Source organism: Chionomys nivalis, chromosome 17, assembly GCF_950005125.1.
Source record: "Chionomys nivalis chromosome 17, mChiNiv1.1, whole genome shotgun sequence".
NCBI classification, from domain to species: domain Eukaryota; kingdom Metazoa; phylum Chordata; class Mammalia; order Rodentia; family Cricetidae; genus Chionomys; species Chionomys nivalis.
The window spans coordinates 57999651-58021463 of NC_080102.1; the positions used below are offsets into that span (position 1 = coordinate 57999651).

General features: G+C 44.5%; 1 pseudogene; it reads right to left on the reverse strand.

The window, feature by feature from the left end:
• Positions 1-1040: 1040 nt before the first annotated feature.
• On the reverse strand, positions 1041-20870 carry LOC130888428 (ribonucleoprotein PTB-binding 1-like; annotated as a pseudogene).
• Positions 20871-21813: the final 943 nt, after the last annotated feature.

Below are 21813 nucleotides of genomic sequence, written 5' to 3' on the forward strand. Positions count from 1 at the left end.
AATATTGAATTTGAGGCCATTTTGGGCTTCAAGAAACCTTCTCTCAAAAACGAATAAAACCTTGCAGTAATAGCCCCAGTTATTTAGTAGACACACCTGGGAACCAGAACCTCAAAGAGTTTCCTCCACCAGATTGGCCTGCAGACATGACTGCAGGGTGTGTTCTTAATTGTTAACTCCTGCAGGGGAGCCTAGTCTCATTATGGTGGAGAATGTGATCCTGGGACCGGTGGTTTTGTGGTACAAGGAAGGCAGAAAGGCAGAGACAAAGCCAGTAAGCAGACTTCATCCATGGTCTCTGCCTCAGTTCCTGCCTCCAGCTTTGAACCTCGGCTTTCCTCATTGATGGGTGGTGAAGTGTAGTAGAAAACCAACCCCAGTCTCCCCGAGTTGGTATCAGTCATGGCGTTTATCACAGCAGTGGAAACCTAACTAGGAAAGACCCAGAATGAGACTAGACCTCTCAGCCATTTCAGTCCCTTGAGGGAGCCTCCCATTGACTATCACAATAAAGACCAGGATTTCCTGAGGGTCTAATTCTCTACAGTGGTACAACCACCCTAGAAGATTCCAGACAGGGCTTGATAAGATTAACCCCTTCTGGTCCTGACTGAAGGCAGGTTTTGCTGTGAGGCCACTCGACCTTGAGACCAAAGCAGGCTTGTTCCAGCCATCCATCCCAGAAGACTGTCCATGTCAGCCCTGACAGAAGAGCAGGGTCAAAGCACTGACAAGAGTCAAAGGTCACCTCCTAGAGCAGATTTAGAGCTGGGAGCGGCTCTAACAGACGAGATAACTCAAATGGACTTAACAGACATCTATAGAAAATTCCATCTAAACAGAAAAGAAAATACCTTCTTCTCAGCACCTCATGGAAGTTTCTCAAAAATTGAGCACATACTAGGTAACAAAGCAAACCTCAACAGATACAAAAAATTTGACATACCCCATGCATCTTATCGGATCTCCATGGCTTAAAATTAGAATTCAACAGCAATGCTAATTCCAGAGCCCACAAACACTTGGAAATTTAACAATGGTCACCAGCCCCGGGTCTCCTTGCCTGCCAGGTTGTTGGATGAAAGCAGGCTATGTAGATTCAGGTAGGGGTTCAGGGAGATGGGATAGTCCTTTGGGGGCTCCTCCAACAGTGACACCCCAGGGGTCGTTGGCAGAGGCACACTGTCCTTCAGGAGGCCTCTAACTAAGACTGGAGCCTCAGAGCCCCACAGGGGCTGGGTGTGGAGTGAGCTGGGTTGCTGGGGGATGCAGACTCATGGGCTCCCGGTCACCCCAGAAGGGCCCAGCAGTGGTGGTAGTAAGGGTTGTGGCTTCCTTCCCTCAGCAGGTTGCAGTTCCAGAGCCAGCACCACCACCTGCAGACAGCTCCCCAAGGAGGGAATTGACAGGTTGGGCCCCAGCCTGGAGGGACCCAGAGGGGAGTCTCCCAGGATGCCATGTTTCTTCTGGATCTGGGGGTGCAGGGCTAACTGGAGCAGTGCAGTGGACAGGGCAGGTCTGTTCAGCCGTGGCATGGAGGGGGCACACACAAAAGGCCCTGCTGGCCACTGGCACTTCATGCAGCAGAGGATTGAGCAGCAGCTGGAGGGAGGTAGATGGGCCCAGATTGTCCAACAGCTGCAGGATGTTTGGCTCAGGCGGGAATCCCTTGCCCCGATTGAGAGCCATGGCCTGGGCAGCAATTTCTGCTGCCAGCATGCTGCGGCAGGAGGACCTGGAGCACAGAAGGACACACGAAGGTGACTGCCACCCAGGGCCAGGCCGACTGCCAGCTGTTGTGCAGCCTCTGCCGTCTCTGCTGTCTCATCCTCCAGTACTGCAAAGCCCTTCAGCTGCCCACCCTGGCCACACGGCAGCTGACAGAAGGTAGGCATTGGCTTCGACATCATTGAAGCCAGGTGGCAGGTGGTCCACACAGAGGCACCGGGAGTGCAACAAGGCAGGGGGCAGCTGCCCAGCATCTGTGCGATGCACATACAGTGTTCGGGGGGCTCCAGTGGCTTGCCCAGCAAATCAGACTTGGCCCTGGCAGCCGAGTCTTTATTCATGTACTCTGCAAAGCCATAGCCCTTAGAATGGCCTGTGTGCTCGCTGTACACTAGGAAGCAGCGCTCCCGGCTGCCAAAGGGCCGCACCAGCTCCTCACACTGCCTGGGTCAGGCTGGGAGCCAGCTTGACCACACACAACAGAGCCTCTGTAGGCTGCAGCTGAACTGACAGCTCCCGCTCTTGAAGGCGGCTCTGGTGGAAGGCCTTGAAGGCAGCTTCAGCAGGGTCACGAAAGCTGTCACTGTATTTGTCCACCAACAGTCCTTGAGTTCGTAGTCGCTCAGACGATTGTGTACTTCCTGGTTGATCAAGTCCCCCGGAAGACCCCGGATCAGTATCATGGCGGCGGATATGGAACCGGCACTCAGTAAGTTCCAGGCGCTTCCGGATCTCTTCCGGATCCAAGGACAGCAGCTCCTGTTCAGGTGCTCATCGATATGCGGTCCACAAAGTTTCCCCTTTGACCTCCGCCTCCAGGTTGAGTGGCAGCCAGTGAGTCAAGAACTTTAAATCTTTGAAGAAAGAATTTGAAGTAGACACTAGAAGATGGAAGATGTCCCATGCTCTTGGGTAGGCAGAATTAACACAGTCAAAATGGCAATCTTACCAAAAGCAATCTACAGATTCAAAGCAATGTCTCTCAGAATCCCAGCAAAATTCTTCACAGACCTCAAAAGAACAATACTCAACCTCATATGGAAAAGCAAAAAATCCAGGATAGCCAAAAGAATCCTGTACAATAAAGGAACTTCTGAAGGCCTCACAATCCCTGACTTCAAACTCTACTACAGAGCTACAATACTGAAAACATCCTGATACTGGCATAAGAACACACAGGAGGACCAATGGATGTGAATCAAACACATGGATATCAATCCATACACCTACAAACACCTGATTTTTGACAAAGAAATAAAATAGAAAATAGAAAAAAGAAAGCATATTCAACAAGTGGTGCTTGCATAATTGAATATGAATATGTAGAGGAATGAAAATAGATCCATGTCTATCGCCATTCACAAAGCTCAAATCCAGAAGGATCAAAGACCTCAACATGACATCAACCACACTGAACCTCATAAGAGAAAGTGGGAAATTCACTTGAACATACTGACACAGGAGACCACTTCCTAAATAGAACCCCAGTAGCACAAACACTGAGAGCAACAGTTAATAAATGGGACCTCCTGAAACTGAGAAGCTTCTGTAAAGCAGAGAACATGCATAGTCAACAAGACAAAATGGCAAGTTACAGACTTGGAAAAGATCTTCACCAACCCCACCCCACCCCCATCAGACAGAGGACTGTTCTCCAAAATATACAGAGAACTCAAGAAATTGGTCATCGACAGAACAAATATTCCAGTAAAAAATGTGGTATGGGAGTTCCGGGTGGCGGAGGCACCAGCAGGCAGGCCTAGGCGGCGGAAGCACCGGCGCGCAGGCAGGCCCGGGTGGCGGAGGCACCAGCACGCAGGCAAGTCCGGGCGGCAGAGGCACCGGCGTGCAGGCAGGCCCGGGTGGCGGAGGCACCGGCAGTCAGGCCCGGCAGGCAGGCCTAGGCGGCGGAAGCACCGGCGCGCAGGCAGGCCCAGGTGGTGGAGGCACCGGCAGGCAGGCCTAGGCGGCGGAAGCACCGGCGCACAGACAGTACCGGCCGGCAGAGGCACCGGCAGGCAGGCCTAGGCGGCGGAAGCAACGGCACGCAGGCAGGCCCGGGCAGCGGAGGCACCAGCACGCAGGCAAGTCCTGGCGGCAGAGGCACCGGCGTGCAGGCAGGCCCGGGTGGCGGAGGCACCGGCAGTCAGGCCCGGCAGGCAGGCCTAGGCAGCGGAAGCACCGGCGCACAGACAGGCCCGGGCGGCGGAGGCACCAGCACGCAGGCAAGTCCGGGCGGCAGAGGCACCGGCGTGCAGGCAGGCCCGGGTGGCGGAGGCACCGGCAGGCAGGCCCGGCAGGCAGGCCTAGGCGGCGGAAGCACCGGCGCGCAGGCAGGCCCAGGTGGCGGAGGCACTGGCAGGCAGGCCTAGGCGGCGGAAACACCGGCGCACAGACAGTTCCGGGCGGCGGAGGCACCAGCAGGCAGGCCCGGGCGGCGGAGGCACTGGATACAGGATAGTGCGGGCAAGAAACAGTGAAGCCTGCACTGAGAACAGATTGCCCCACTACAATTAAATCAAACCCAATAGATAGCATTGGTAAGAGGAGATGGGCAGACGCCAAGGCAAGAATTCACCCAACAATCTGAAAAACAACATGAAAACACCAGAACCCAATGATCTTACAACACAAGGACTTGAACACCCTATCACAGGAGAAGAGGAAAAAACTGACTTTTTGAAAGCAATAGAGTCCCTTAAACAACATGTAAAAAACGCCCTCATAGAAATGGATGAGAAGTATAACAAAAAGTTTGAAGAAATGAGTAAATACGTAAATGATACCCTGGGAAGCCAAGAAAAAACGATCAAACAGGTAATGGAAACAGTCCAAGAATTGAAAACTGAAATGGAAGCAAGGAAGAAAACACAAACTGAGGACCAGCTGGATATGGCAAATATAGGTCAACGAGCAGAGACTACAGAAACAAGCATAATCAATAGAATACAAGAGATAGAAGAAAGAATCTCAGATTCTGAAGACAACATAGAGAAAATAAACGGACTGATCAAAGAAAACACCAAAACCAACAAATTCTCATCACAAAACATTCAGGAATATGGGACACAATAAAAAGACCAAACCTAAGAATAATAGGGATAGAAGAAGGAGAAGAGGCACAGCTCAAAGGTCCAGAAAACATTTTTAACAAAATTATGGAAGAAAACTTCCCCAACATAAAGAAAGATATTCCTTTGAATATTCAAGAAGCATACAGAACACCAAACAGACTGGATCAAAAAAAAACGTCCCCTCACCATATAATAATCAAAACACAAAATATACAGATTAAAGAAAGAATATTAAGAGCTGCAAAGGAAAAAGGCCAAGTAACTTATAAAGGTAAACCGATCAGACTTACACCTGACTTCTCTATGGAAACCATGAAAGCCAGAAGGTCCTGGATAGAGGTACTACAGAAACTAAGAGACCATGGATGCAAACCCAAACTACTATACCCAGCCAAGCTATCGTTCACTATCAATGGAGAAAACAAGACATTCCAGGATAAGAACAAATTTAAACAATACGTTGCCACAAATCCAGCCCTACAGAAAGTAATAGAAGGAAAATCACAACCCAAGGAATCCAACATTGCCAACACTGCCTACAATAACCCAGGCATCTAGCGACCCTTCAACAGCACAACTCAAAGAAGGGAGACACACAAACTCTTCTACCAAAAGCAGTAAGAATAACCGGAGTTAACAACCACTGGTCATTAATATCACTTAATATTAATGGTCTCAATTCACCAATAAAAAGGCACAGGCTAAGAGATTGGATACGAAAACAGGATCCAACAGTCTGCTGTTTGCAAGAAACTCATCTCAACCACAAAGACAGGCATCTACTCAGAGTAAAGGGTTGGGAAAAGGTTTTTCAAGCAAATGGTCCTAAGAAAAAAGCAGGTGTGGCCATACTAATTTCTAACAAAACTGACTTCAAACTAAAATCAATCAGAAGAGATCGACAGGGACACTTTATACTCATAACAGGAACGATTCAGCAGGATGAAGTCTCAATCCTGAATATCTATGCCCCTAATATAAAAGCACCCACTTATGTAAAAGAAATATTGCTAAAACTCAAGGCAGACATCAAATCACACACACTAGTAGTAGGAGACTTCAACACACCTCTCTCACCAATGGACAGGTCAATCAGACAGAAAACTAATAGAGAATTAAGAGAATTGTTGGAGGTAATGAATCAAATGGACTTAACAGACATCTATAGAACACTCCACCCAAATAGGAAAGAATACACCTTCTCTGCAGCTCATGGAACCTTCTCGAAAATTGACCACATACTTGGAAACAAAGGAAACCTCCACAGATACAAAAAAATATCAGTGTCCACCTGTGTCTTATCAGATCACCACGGATTAAAGTTAGAAGCCACCAACAAAGCTACCCCCAGAAAGCTGACAAACTCATGGAAACTGAACAGTCAACTACTGAACCACACCTGGGTCAAGGAAGAAATTAAGAAAGAAATTAAAGTCTTCCTTGAATTTAATGAAAACAAAGAGACAACATACTCAAACCTATGGGCCACGATGAAAGCAGTGCTAAGAGGAAAGTTCATAGCACTAAGTGCCCACTTAAAAAAAACGGAGAAAGCATACATTGGGGACTTAACAGCACACCTGAAAGCTCTAGAAAAAAAAGAAGCAGACGCGCCCAGGAGGAGTAGAAGACTGGAAATAATCAAACTGAGGGCAGAAATCAACAAAATAGAAACACAGAAAACAGTCCAAAGAATCAATGAAACAAAAAGTTGGTTCTTGGAGAAAATCAACAAGATTGACAAACCCCTATCCAAACTAATTAAACGACAGAGAGAGAACACGCAAATAAATAAGATCAGAAATGAAAAGGGGGACATAACCACAGACACAGAGGAAATTCAGAGAATCATTAGATCTTACTACAAAAGCCTGTATGCCACAAAACTGGAAAATGCAAAAGAAATGGACACTTTTTTAGATAAGTACCATATACCAAACCTAAACCAAGACCAGGTGAACGATCTAAATAGACCTGTTAGTCGCGAAGAATTAGAAACAGTTATCAAAAATCTCCCTTCCAAAAAAAGCCCAGGGCCAGATGGTTTCAATGCAGAATTCTACCAGAACTTCCAAGAAGAGCTAATACCTATACTTCTTAATGTATTTCACAATATAGAAACAGAAGAGTCATTGCCAAATTCCTTTTATGAAGCTACAGTTACCCTGATACCAAAACCACACAAAGACCCAACCAAGAAAGAGAATTACAGGCCTATCTCACTCATGAACATCGACGCAAAAATTCTCAATAAAATACTGGCAAACCGAATCCAAGAACACATTAGAAAAGTTATCCATTATGATCAAGTAGGCTTCATTCCAGAGATGCAGGGCTGGTTCAACATACGCAAATCTATCAATGTAATCAACCATATAAATAAACTGAAAGAAAAAAACCATATGATCATTTCATTAGATGCTGAAAGCATTCGACAAAATTCAACACCCCTTTATGATAAAGGTCTTGGAGAGATTAGGGATACAAGGGGCATACCTAAATATAATAAAAGCTATTTACAGCAAGCCGACAGCTAACATTAAATTAAATGGAGAAAAACTCAAAGCCATCCCACTAAAATCAGGAACACGACAAGGATGTCCACTCTCTCCATACCTCTTCAATATAGTGCTTGAAGTTCTAGCAATAGCAATAAGACAACATAAGGGGATCAAGGGGATCCATATTGGAAAGGAAGAAGTTAAGCTTTCATTATTTGCAGATGATATGATAGTATACATAAGCGACCCCAAAAACTCTACCAAAGAACTCCTACAGCTGATAAACACCTTTGGTAATGTGGCAGGATACAAAATCAACTCCAAAAAATCAGTTGCCTTCCTATACACTAAGGATAAGGAAGCAGAGAGGGAAATCAGAGAAGCATCACCTTTCACGATAGCCACAAATAGCATAAAATACCTTGGGGTAACTCTGACCAAGGAAGTGAAAGATCTATTTGGCAAGAACTTTAAGTCTTTGAAGAAAGAAATTGAAGAGGATACCAGAAAATGGAAGGACCTCCCTTGCTCTTGGATTGGGAGGATCAACATAGTAAAAATGGCAATTCTACCAAAAGCAATCTATAGATTCAACGCAATCCCCATCAAAATCCCATCAAAATTCTTCACAGATCTGGAGAAGACAATAATCAACTTTATATGGAAAAACAAAAAACCCAGGATAGCCAAAACAATCTTATACAATAAAGGATTGTCTGGAGGCATTACCATCCCTGACTTCAAACTCTATTACAGAGCTACAGTACTGAAAACGGCTTGGTACTGGCATAAAAACAGAGAAGTCGACCAATGGAATAGAATAGAAGACCCTGACTTTAGCCCACAAACCTATGAACACCTGATTTTCGATAAAGGAGCTAAAAGTATACAATGGAAAAAAGAGAGCATCTTCAACAAATTGTGCTGGCAAAACTGGAAGTCAATCTGTAGAAGAATGAAAATAGATCCATATATATCACCATGCACAAAACTCAAGTCCAAATGGATTAAAGACCTCAATATCAGTCCAAACACACTGAATCTGATAGAAGAGAAAGTGGGAAGTACTCTACAACACATGGGCACAGGAGAACACTTCCTACGTACAACCCCAGCAGCACAAACACTAAGGACATCATTGAATAAATGGGACCTCCTGAGACTGAGAAGCTTCTGTAAAGCAAAGGACACTGTCACTAAGACAGAACGGCAACCCACTGCTGGGAGAAGATCTTCACCAACCCCGCAACTGACAAAGGTCTGATATCCAAAATATACAAAGAACTCAAGAAATTAGACCGTAAAAGGTTAATCAATCCAATTATAAAATGGGGCACTGAGCTGAACAGAGTCTTTTCAACAGAAGAAGTTCAAATGGCCAAAAGTCACTTAAGATCATGCTCAACTTCCTTAGCAATCAGGGAAATGCAAATCAAGACAACATTAAGATACCATCTTACACCGGTCAGAATGGCTAAAATCAAAAACACCAATGATAGCCTCTGCTGGAGAGGTTGTGGAGAAAGGGGCACTCTCATCCATTGCTGGTGGGAATGCAAACTTGTGCAACCACTTTGGAAAGCAGTGTGGCGGTTTCTCAGGAAAGTCGGGTTCAACCTACCTCTTGACCCAGCAATACCACTATTGGGAATATACCCAAGAGATGCCCAAACATACAACAAAAGTATATGCTCAACTATGTTCATAGCAGCATTGTTTGTAATTGCCAGAACCTGGAAACAACCTAGATGTCCTTCAATGGAAGAATGGATGAAGAAAGTATGGAATATATACATATTAGAGTACTACTCAGCAGGAAAAAACAATGACTTCTTGAATTTTGCATACAAATGGACGGAAATTGAAAACACTATCCTGAGTGAGGTAAGCCAGACCCAAAAAGAGGAACATGGGATGTACTCACTCATATTTGGTTTCTAGCCATAAACAAAGGACATTGAGACTATAATTCGTGACTCTAGAGAAGCTAAATAAGAAGGTGAACCCAAAGAAAAACATATAAGCATCCCCCTGAATATTAACCTTCATCAGGCGATGAAAGAAGACAGAGACAGAGACCAACATTGGAGCACTGGACTGAAGTCTCACAATCCAAAGGAGGAGCAGAAGGAGAGTGAGCACGAGCAAGGAACTCAGGACGGCGAGGGGTGCACCCACACACTGAGGCAATGGGGATGATCTATCGGGAACTCACCAAGGCCAGCTGGCCGGGGACTGAAAAAGCATGGGACAAAACCGGTCTCGCTGAACATAATGGACAATGAGGACTACTGAGAACTGAAGAACAATGGCAATGGGTTCTTGATCCTATTGCATGTAATGGCTTTGTGGGAGCCCAGGTAGTTTGGATGCTCACCTTAATAGACCTGGATGGAGGTGGGTGGTCCTTGGACCTCCCACAGGGCAGAGAAACCTGCTTACTCTTTGGGCTGAGGAGGAAGGAAGACTTGATTGGGGGAGGGGAAGGGAATGGGAGGTGGTGGCGGGGAAGAGGCAGAAATCTTTAATAATTAAATTAATTAATTAATAAAAAAAATCAGCAAGAAAAAAAAAAAGAAAGAAAAAAAAATGTGGTATGGACCTAAACAGGGAACTCTCAACAGATGAATCAAAAATGGCTGGAAGACACTTAAGGAAATGCTCACCATCCTTAGCCTTCAGAGAAATGCAAATGAAAATAACTCTGATATAACATCTTACACCTGTCAGAATGGCCAAGATCCAAACACCAAATATTCTGGAGTGGATAAATGGTGGGGTAAAGGGAACACTCCTGCATTGCCGGTGGGAGTGCAAGCTGATACAGCCACTTTGATCATCAGTATGGTGATTTCTCCAAAAATTAGGAAACAACCTTCCTCAAGGACCAGCAATACCACTTTTGGGATATATATATCTCCAAAGGGATATATATATATCTCCAAAGGATGATCAATCATACCACAAGGGCATGTGCTCAACTATGTTCATAACAGTATTGTTTGCCATAGCCAGAACCTGGAAACAACCTAAATGACCCTCGACTGAAAAATGGATAAAGAAAATGTGGTACATTTACACAATGGAGTACTACACAGCAGAAAAAATAATGACATCTTGAAATTTGTAGGCAAAAGGATGAATGCAGAAAGCATCAAAACCCAGCTGATCATTCATAACCCTGAGAACCTAGACAACAAAGAGGAGCCTAAGAGTGACACACATGGATCTAATGGACATGGCAAGTAGGAAAAGACAACTCCTGAGTAAATTGTGAGCATGGGGTCATGGGAGAGGGTAGAGGGGAGGGGGAGGCTGGGAGGGGAGGGGAGAAAATTATATCTCACTAAAAACGATAAATGCTTTAAAAACGTAGAGCTGGGAGTGGATAGCTGATCTTGTGGTTCGGTCTTGGGTTCGACTGGCAGGACAAGCAGGCAGTGGAGACCTTTGGAGAAGTTGGGGTGTGGCTCTGAGGGACTGGAGGTCAGACGGTGACAACAACGAGAGCCTTAGCCGTAGGAGATGGCTCAACGCAGTGGCAATGGCTGGTATTTCTGAGGCACAAGTTCTTAAAGGCCTGGATCTAGGACAGCACCAACTGTACCAGGTTTAGAATCCACACGGACAGAGACACAAACCAGAACTAAAATCATCTAAGGGGCCATGAGAGCTAAAGGAGTCTAAACACACTCAGAAAAGCTACTTGGGAGTTGCCCTAGCACCGAGGTCTGCTCTGAATTTTTCATTTGCATTCTCAACTATTTTGGTGTTTATTTGGTTTATTTTGAGAGGATTTTCCCCTCTACTTTCCCTAAAATGTTGGCCCAGAACATCAGGTTTCATTGAAGAAACCACGTGTGCCTCCTCCTTCAGGGGTGCGGATTCCAGGACCACTGATGGAGTTTTTTCCTCTTATCACTTTGAACATATCAACCCACTGCACACTGGGGGTCCTAGTTTTCTGTCTGGTGGGAAATTGGATGAAGAGTTTATGGAGAAAATGTGACAAAGTCTATTCCTCTCAGCTCCGTAGAAGTTAGTCACTTGTCCTGGTGTGTCCTGGGAAACAGAGCATTGCCACAGCATCCCAGAGTCAGTCAGAGGCTACCATGTTACTCTGATCAATCTGAGTCTACTAAAAAAGGAACTGCTTTGAGGATGGATGTGATGGGTTCCATGAGCCAAAAGTCATGACAGCATGTTAGGGTCTGTGAGAAGTGGACCATGCTCCCCGCCCACTAATAGATGGGTGTCAGTGTGTGCCAGTTGGATTTTGTCAATTTGACACACGCTGGAGTAATCTGAGGAAGAAGGAACTTAACTATGTAATAGGTAAGTCTATGGGAAATTTCAATCAGTGACTGATGTCCCTGGGCTGGAGGTCATGGCTGTATATATAAAATAAGCTGACTTAGAGAGTCAAGGAGAGCAAGTCAGTAAGTGGCTTTACTCCATGGTTTCTGCTTTGGTTCCTGCCTCGAGGTTCTGGTCTTGACTTCCTGCCCTGACTTCTACTCATGGTAGCTTCTGATAGGAAAGTGAAAGGGAAGTAAACCTTCCTTCCTCAAGTTGTTTTTGGTCATGATGTTTCTTCACAGGAAGAGAAAGCAAGTATATGTTCCCGCCCAGCAGGTCCAGTTATTCCAGGGTCTGAAGAGGCGCTACCTGAAAGAACATGGGCGAGAGAGAGGAACGAGGCCAAGCAACATTCTCTTGTCAAAGCCTCCGTTTATTAGCGTAATGGCAGCGGCTTATATAGCCCCCGGATGTGGAACCTGGGTTGTGGTGGGGGGCTTTGCCGGGACAGCAAAGGTAAGTGGAAACATTCTTTTTGTAACTCCGCTTAACAACCAGCTGTCAAGGTAGTTGGGATGTGGGGGCTCTCTACAAACATTCTTAGGACAATGGTCCCTACTATCAAGATAACTGGGATTGAGGCAGGTTCCATTAGCAAACAGCTCTCAAGGTGGTGGGGCTTTCTGCAAACATTGTTAGGACAATGGTACCTGCTATCATCTTTGGGAAAATGGTTCCTGAGAAATCCCTTTTCCTTGTATAAGGCAGGCAGCTATTAAGGGGAGGGCACCAGGTCAGATTCTAACCACGTCGTCAGACCTAAAGGACTGGGACAAGGAGAGACCCTCCTCTTGAGTGGTGGAACATTTTTTCCTCTCCTGGGTACAGAGGGGTGTCTCATGGGTAGCATTAGTTCCTTGGAGCTCCTCAAATAAGCAGGTCTTTGACCGCAGGGTCCCTGTCTTAGGCTATGTGGAGGGCAATCCTCGTTCACCTGACATCATGCCATGTTGAGCCGGCCTGTATGGCCTCTGTATGATGTGCTGTTCAGGGGAGGGCTCCACAATAATCCCATCATTGGTCCTCTGCATGAATAATTAATGAAAAGACTGTGAGGTATCTCGTATAGGTTGAGTAAAGGTATAATTTGGACATCAATGACTCGATCTCCGGACAAGAAGAAAGGGCACCTTCCAAACCCAGTACACACCTTTTAGTCTGGCCTATGGTATATACTCCTTCCTAAGTACCACTCCAACATAAAATTACGAGTGCTGCCTGCCAAAAATTAGGGCAGTGTAAAGGATCAAAATCTAAAATTCTTAACATATGCATTAAACCCAAACTTTCTACAGTGTGTGTCAAACTTTTCCCAACATCTATAAACAGTTACAAATATCATTAGGTCAATTCCAGTAGGAGCACAATGACAGACATTGTTGTTAAACACCACCAGTTCCAGTCTCTGAGCAACAGTTAAAACCCCAATCTTCCCCCTTCTACGTGAAGAGGGGTTAATATTTTAATCAAAATGAGTTCTGTGTCCCAAAGATTAAAACAGTCAGATGTTTAGTCTTCATCTTAGCTCCAAAACAAACAGAATTTAAACTGCAGAAAATTGTAGTCTCCATGGTCAGGTCATCTCAACAGGGCATCTGTGTCTGCTCCCAGGTTTGGAAGCAGCTCAGAATTTGTGCTTCAGGGCAGGTGGGATTCCTGGGTGAGCTGAGCTGGATTCAGCTACCTGAAGCACATCTTGGCAATTATCTCAAGCTTTGTTTGGACTCTCTGGATGCAGAATGACACCCTGTAGAGAGGTGTAGCAGGTCCTGTTATCAGGTACTCCTCTCCATGGGGGCAGGGAAGGACTGGATCAAGGATTCCCTTCCAACTCATTTCTGGAACTCCTTTATGGTGTGTTTGCAGCTACGACATCATCGGGGCCAGTTTTTATTTTCTTTCTGTGAAAAAAAGGCATAAACATATCCTCAACCCCAAATATATATAGCTCAGGTCTTTTCAAAATTCATTGCAGAGGCTTTGTTACCTTGCCTTAGTAAAGGTGAGCTTGGTGCATCATGTCAGACCTGTTTGCATCAGGATCTGTTTGCAACTTATATATGTTGTTTTCAAGGCCTTGGTACGCTCCATAATTTCTTTTTATTATTAACCATATATGCAGTTCTTCCATTGGAAGAGTCATTTGTAAAATTTAATATAAAGTCTTTTAAGGGATTTGTAGCTACAACATTAGCAAAATACAGTTGTGTGAATTGTAGCAATGATCATCTGGGAAAAGATTATTGTTCTGGCCTTTAATTGAGCAAGCACAATTGTCCAGGAATCCATCTTAAAATTATCAATGAATTTATTGTTTAGTATAAGAAACATTGATCATAGTCAATATTCTTTCAAAGCATCTTCCAGATTTTTCTCTGCCCTTTTGTACCAAACAGGCTACTGTTCTAAATTAAGAGTTTAATATCTTAACTGGCAAAACTTGGAAGGTTGAGCCATAAAAAGCATTTTGCCCTTTCATAAAACTGTTGTAGAATAAGTTTTACATTTAATACACACACTTGCCATAGCTGTAATATACTGTACTTGTTGATTATTGTATACTTTACCTGTGATTTATACTGTACTTGTTGAGTACCTGTTAGGCAGCTTTTATAAGCTCTCTACTGGAAACAGGCTCATTGTTTTTTGTAAGAATTTTACCTAGTTGCTCAAGGTCTCCCATAAAAATAATATAACCAGGGCTTTAACCATTGAATATCTAATTAAAAGTTTATAAGCTATCTTCCTCTTCAGTTGTAAGACTGCCTGCAGATAGGAAAATGGGTAAAGGAAGCATTTTAAGTAATGATTTGGGCCTCAATAGACATCAACATGTAGAAGAATAAAAATAGATCCACATCCATCTCCGTGTATAAAATTCAAGTTTAAATGAGTCAAAGGCCTCAACATATAAAAGTTACATTGAACCTCACAGAGAAAAACTTAGAAGTACGCTTTGCCACGTCTCAAACACAGCCTCAGTGGCACAAACACAGAGAGAAATAATAAATTAGATCTCCTGATTTGAGAAACTTCTGTATAACAAGACTATAGAGTGGGAAAAGATCTTTACTTATCATAAACCGACTCCAAAAGCATATGAAGAACTCAGGAAGTTACTTATCAAAAATTAATCCAATAAAAATATATGTTACAGACCTAAACTGAAAACTCTCAACAGACGAACTTAAAAATGACTGAGAGACACTTAAAAAATGCTCAAACATAAAATTCTTCACCCATCAGAGAAATGCAAATCAAAACTCTGGGATTTCAACTTATCCTTGTAAAAATGACCAAGGTTAAAAATTACTACTAACAGTTTATACTTAAGAAAATGTGGGTAAAGAAAAAACTCCATTGCTGGAAGTGCAAATTGGCACAGCCACTTTTGGATCATACATAGTATTGAAAGACCTAGATAAATCCAGACCCCCGCCCCAGCAGGAAGAGAAGAATCAAAAATCCAGCACCAGCCAGCTCAGCGACTGTGTTTCAGGAACTAGCTGAAGACAAAGCCAGACCGCAATCCCTAGAACAATCCCGAGAAACAGGGAGTCTCCCCCTTGCGACCATCACCATAGTGTTCTAGGAACTAGCTGATCAGGACCCTGGGAGTGGTCCTGAGAGGCAGGGAGTTGCCCCCTTGTGACCATCACTGGATTTTTGGAACTTTCCAAGACTTCTCTGGATTACTGGGCCGCGGCTTCTTCCCTCAAAAAGTCCTTCTCCGGGTCACTCGGGGTCGAACTCCTCCCCTGCATGGGCCACGAGACTGGGCCCCAGTGTACCGGCCCCCATCCCATCCCATCAACCAAAGCCCCGTGTGACCACAGCAAGGATGGTCTCCCGTGAGTCACTGGGGGTCCTGCTATCCCGAGACCTGACTGAGAGTCTCCCCAGCACTGGGGGGCCCTCATTATGGCTATTTATTTTTAATAGGCCAATATCTACCTTAAAACTCAGCAATACCCCTTTTGGGCCTAAATACAAAAGTTGTTCAACCATACCATAAGGACATGTGCTCAGCTGTCGACTGCCTTGACGGGTTACTCTGTCTAGGGTCTGTAACCCGCCTGGCTGGACAGTTATTCCAGGGTCACGGAGAGGTACCACCTGAAAGACATGGGCTGATAAGAGGAATGAGGCTAAGCATATTTGTCGAAGCCTCCGTTTATTAGAGTCATGGTTACAGCTTATATAGCCCCTGGATGAGGAGCTTGGGGGGCTAGGGCACAGGATCGTGCCACGTGGTCCACGCCGGGCACGTAGGCCAAGAGGTTACTGTCGGTCAGGTCATGATTCCTTGGTCAGGAAGTCACAAGTTGACCCACCTAGTTCTGTAGATAGTTTCTAATGTGAGGTGGGTTCCGCTAACAAATAGCTCTCTATTAACAGTTAGTTTGGGTGTGGGATAGGCTTTTTCAATAAGACTATTCTCAATACAATTGAGAAGTAGAGCTCTCTGCAAAACTCCTCATGGCGGTGCTTCCTATAATAATTTGGGGGGACATGGCTCCTGACACTCAGCTATGCTTACAGTAGAATTACTTTATCATAGCCAGAATCTGAAAACAACCCAAATGTATCGCTTTCACACCAGGATAAATGAGACATCGTCCTTCTAAATAGCCATGAATACGACAAAATATCTTGGAGTAACTCTAAGCAAGTAGGACTGAAGTTTGAGTCCTGTTATCTCTGCTTGTGAAGCAGGAAATGTTTTTTATTTTTAACCATTGTCACTTGTTAAAGCATAGCTCTGGCCCTCGATGAATTTAGTAAGAGGCTTGAGTCTCAGCAGTCCACCCTGAAGCAACACCTGGCAGCAGGAAAGGACCACAAGCTGAGACAACTCGACTCACACCCAAGAGCCGACCATACAAATGGAAAATTTTGTATGATAAGAATTTCAACTCATTTAAGAAAAATAAATTTAGACTTTAGAAACTAAAAAGATCTCCTATATTTTAGGGAAAGTAGAAGAAACACAGAAAAAATGACAATCTCACTGAAAGCAATCTACAGATTCAGTGTAAATGTCCATTAAAATTATAGCAACATTCTTCAATGAACTCACCTACAGATTTAATGTAAAAGTTCATTAAAATTATAGCAAAATTTCTCATAGAACTCAAAAGAACAATCCTCAACTTTATAAGAAAGAAATAAAAACTCAGGATATCCTAAACAATTTTAAAATCCTCTGAATGTATTACAATCTTTGATTTGAAAACTTTCCTAAAGAACCACAGTACTGAAATTAATCTACCTTGGACATAAATTTATACGCCTACAAACTAAAGACTTTTGACCAAGAAGCAAAATTATAAAACGGATAAGAAGCATATTTAACCTGCTTTACTGTCATGAAGCTGTAGTTTTCTGAGTCTAGTTCCCTTAATAGCAAACCAGCCTGGCAGCTTTGGCTCTCTATGGCAGGGGGTTAAGACATAGGCTCTCTAGGCCTGGCAGCCAGCCTGCTTGGCAGACGTAGTTGTGTGGATTGTACCCTTACTTCTCACATCTCGAGGGACCCCCTTTTGAGTCCACAAGCAAACACATCCTGTTTACCTAATGCCTGCCCCATGTCTGGGGGTGAATTTCTGGCCCTGTCAACACCAACCAAGGGCATTTTTTATCAATAAAATAAAAAGAAGTCTACTAAATCTTTCCTTTTAGCTCTTACTCCTCTCTCTCTGAGTGACTATTTAAATTCTTGGATGAATTTCTCTTCCTTTGAAATTGATTGTCCCATGTCTATTGGGCGACAGTGAACCTCCGCCTGCCTCATCCTTCATATCTGTCCAAGTCCTACAGCTGGCAGAACCTTCTTTTCTTTCTTGTTGTCGTCCCAGGACTGCGCTTCCGTCCAACACTTGGCCGTTCTTCAGATCCCTGTTCGGGCGCCACTGTACCCGCGCAACAGGTCCAGTTATTCCAGGGTCTGAAGAGGTGCTACCTGAAAGAACATGGGGGAGAGAGAGAAACGAGGCCAAGAAAAAAAATTCTCTTGTCAAAGCCTCCGTTTATTAGTGTAATGGCAGTGGCTTATATAGCCCCTGGATGAGGAACCTGGATTGGGGTGGCGGTCTTTGCCAAAGTAGCAAAATTCACTATTCAGCACACCTGGTAAGTGGAAATATTCTTTTTGTGACTCCGCTTAATAACCAGCTCTCAAGGTAGTTGGGATGTGGGGGCTCTCTACAAATATTCTTACAACAATGGTCCCTGCTATCAAGATATTTGGGATGTGAGGCAGGTTCCATTAGCAAACAGCTCTCAAGGTAGAGGGGCTTTCTACAAATATTCTTAGGACAATGGTCCCGATATCATCTTTGGGAAAATGGCTCCTGACAAGTATACAGTGTCCATACCTGGTGAAGGACAACATCCAGAGCCTGTTATAATTCACATGATTCCACCTACTGTGAGTATTAAAGTGGAAAGGGTTTCTATTAGGGTTTGGATGTGTAATCCCAAAGGAAGGATCCTGTGTTTGAACTCTGATCCCTAGCATGTGGCCATGTTTCAAAGTTGGGGAAAACCTGGTAAATAAAACCAGAAGGAAAAGGTAGGTCATGGGGGGTTTTAGAATATTATTTTAAGTGTGTGACTTCTGTTTAGGTTGTACTTGTTGAACTCTGTGAAGCTGTGATGCTGTGCCTGTCTAACACCTGGTGAGCTAATGAAAATTTTAATGGCCAAACATAAGGCAGGAGAAAGGATAGGTTGGTCAGTCGCACAGAGAGTATAAATGGAAGGAGAAATCGTAGAGAAAGGAACAGAGAAAGAGCAAGAGAGCAAGGAGAACAGGATGCTTGGGAAAGCTATCCAGTTACCCAGCCACTGAGAAAGAATCAAAGTAAGATACATAGAGATTTAAAAAAAAAAGTAAAAAGCCTAGAGCCAGAGTCAAAGGTAGACAGGATAATTCAAAGATAAGAAAAACTGGAAAGGAACAAGCCAAGCTAAGGCTAGGCATTGTAAGTAAGAAGCGACTGTGTATAATTTAATTGGGAGCTGGGTGACAGGTCCCCCAAAGAACAAAAGAATGAAAAGAACAGATACAATGAACAAAAAAGGTAGATATAGTGAATGCTAACTCTTCAGGCCCCTACGTTCCAACTGACCAGGGCAGCCTTCCTGTACTTAGGGACAGAATGTGAAGAAAACCAGTGATCTAAGCCAAGCCGTCATTGGTCCATTTCTTGCTCTGACCTCACAATGACAGAACCCTGTTGCCTAACTGCTCTGGCTGAGGCTGCCTCCTCTCCTTACAGTTCAGAGGCTGATCTTCAGTTGAAACAGCGATTTAGATATTAGTGAGCTGGTCGCACTTGGTGGATATTCACGAACTGTTGAATCTGAATACAGTGAGTTTCCTTCTAAGGTCACAGATTTGGTGTTTAGAGGTTTGGGTTTACAGGATTGAAAATAACCATTTCTTCCTTTCTTTCTTACTCAGTCTGGGGTATAATTTGCGGCAATTTTTATTATCTGCATCAATTAGATGTTTACTCTATTTTAATCTTTAGTTTTAATATTTTCTCTGGGTTCATTCCTTCGTTCACCATTTTTAAACATTTGTTTACATTGACTCTACAACATGAGTATTCTCACAGTGACATTTACCTACACGCACATGGAAAGCTTTGACCACATTCCCCTGATCTCACTGCCTCCCGCCCACCCTTTCCAAGTCCCTTGGTGTTCTCACTTATTAACTCAGTCAGGTACTTTCCGAGTCCAGGACAAGTCATGTGGACTCCTGTCCAGAGGACTGACAGGCACACTGGATGGTGTCCTAAGGAAGGGCACCGGTGGATGTCTGCCTTGCTCTAGCAGAAAGCCTCCTCCAAAGTGGTTATCTTAGGATCTTCCTAGCAGTTCAAAGTCAGAGATGGAGGGAGCCAGAGGTAAGAGGTAGATACCATTTTGTGATGCTAGTGATGGAACAGGGCAGCTGAAAAGGATTCAAGAACAGAAAAAGTGAAAGTCTAAAAAGAAGCTGTTCTTTGAGGAAGAGAGGAAGTTTCCTTGGTGGGACATAGCACACCAGATCCCTCCATCATCTTCTGTCCTTCTGTGTGCCTGAAAATGGCCTTTTGTGGGACGTTTTCATTTTCTATCAGGGGGGAGGGCGATTGCAGTACTAAAGCTCATGTGTTATCAGGCACAGGGGTGGGGGCAATAATCATTTGGAAGCAAAGGATCAGTTCTGCTTGCCAGAGACATCAAGGAACACGTTCTAGAACAAAACTACCTAGTGCTGGGATGTTCTGCCCAGCACTCCAGAGACCCACCCCAAATACCTGTCCTTTTGGAAGAAACAAGGGGACATTTTGTTGACAAGGTCTGTCTTTATCTGATTATCACAAGCCTGGGCTAGAGGAAAACTCTTTCATCTCATCTTTTATTTTTCCAGACAGGGATCATCTCAGTGTGGCTCTGGCTGTTATGGAATTTGGTTTGTAGACCAGGCTGGCCTCGACCTCAGAGAGCTCCTAGCCAGTAACTAAGTGTGTAATGTGTCCACATGCGATGCTTTAGGGGTGTGAACATTCTATAGACAGAACGAACATCCTGCTTGAAATCTCGTTAACTTCCATCCAGTTTCTTTGGCTTATGCCCCATAGCTGGTTCTTGGCGGGTCCTGTGAGGTCCTTTTAATGGGTAAATCTGTTGACTACTTAGGCGAGGTGAAGGCAGCATAGCTTCAAGAACACAAAAAGGCTGAGCACCGCCCTCCTGCCTCAGGTGTTGGACTTGTGTCCATGCTCTGTGTCTCACAGGCAAGGTTACTTTTGAAATACTGGGAACCTCATTCATGTACAAGACAAAAGCAGTCCTTGCTCTTCTGTTTGCTTTTGCTTTTTGATTTGGTGAGAGAGGGTCTCCTGTAGCACAGGCTGGCCTGAAGACCACTGTGTATCCAAAGATGACCTGAACTGCTGGTCCTCCGCCTCAACTTTCCTAGCTTTAACAATTGCCATGTGCCGGGCCACAGTGGTGCATGCCTTCAATCCCAGCAATTGGTAGGCAGAAGCAGCTAAACCTCTGTGACTTTGAGGCCAGCCTGGTCTACAGAGCGAGTTCCAGGACAGTCATGATTGTTTAAACAGAGAATCCCGTCCTGACAAACCAATAAAAAAGAAGCCAAGAGCTCACCTTTATGAATCTTTTCTTGTTTTTCTGTCAGTTTCATGGCCGAACCTGAATCTACTTGCATTTTAATTACTATCTTCTCCCCAGGGCCCGACAGTCAACACCTCACCACATAGGCTGAGGCCTAGTGGGATTTCTGGTCCCGCTGGTACCAGCTTGGCCACAGTCACCAAACATAAGTGTTAACTAAGCCTCTTTATTTCTATTTACCAATAAAGACTTGGGAGTCAGATGTTGGGGTGATAACCTGTTAGTTCAGCGAGGCCAAGAAGCAACCAATCTACTTTCCTATTTGGACAGAGACCCAGCAAGAGAAGCATCTCTTCACTCATCCCAAACTAAAAAGACCCCAAATTGCTAAGTGCCTTCCTACACCTTCCTGCATCCCTCTCTACCTACATTGCTGGCTACTTTGTTCTCCCTTCACTAATTCTTATCAAGTAGTTGCTCACTCCGCTCCCTAAGTTTCTTTGTTTTCCTTTTCTTTTCTTATTTCAGCTTGTTGAGACAGATGGATAGGCACGCCTTGCAGAGTGAGGTTGGATATTTATTTAGTGGTTATGGAGGGAAGGGGAATAAGGAGAAGAGCAGAGAGGCAGAGAGAGACAGAAACAGAAGGGGAAGAGGAGTAGTGGGGAGCATGGAGCAAGGCAGAAGCTGCTGCTTTGGGAGGAGAGATGGAAAAAGCCACATTCCCCTAACCTCACTGCCTCCTTCCCACCCCTTCCAAGTCCCTTTGTGTTCTCAGTTTTTCACTCAGCCTTCCTGCATTGGTGACAGAATGGGAAGAAAACCAGTGAGCTGTGAAAAGCCACCATTTGTCCTTTTCTTGCTCTGACCCCACAATGACAGACGCCTGTGCCCTCACAGCTCTGGCTGAGGCTGCCTCCTCTCCTTACAGTACAAGCGGGTTCGTGAGGTGGAAATGGTTGGAGCTCTGTGCTGGTGAAAGAGACTGCTTGGACTTTCAAGAGCTGCTGGAC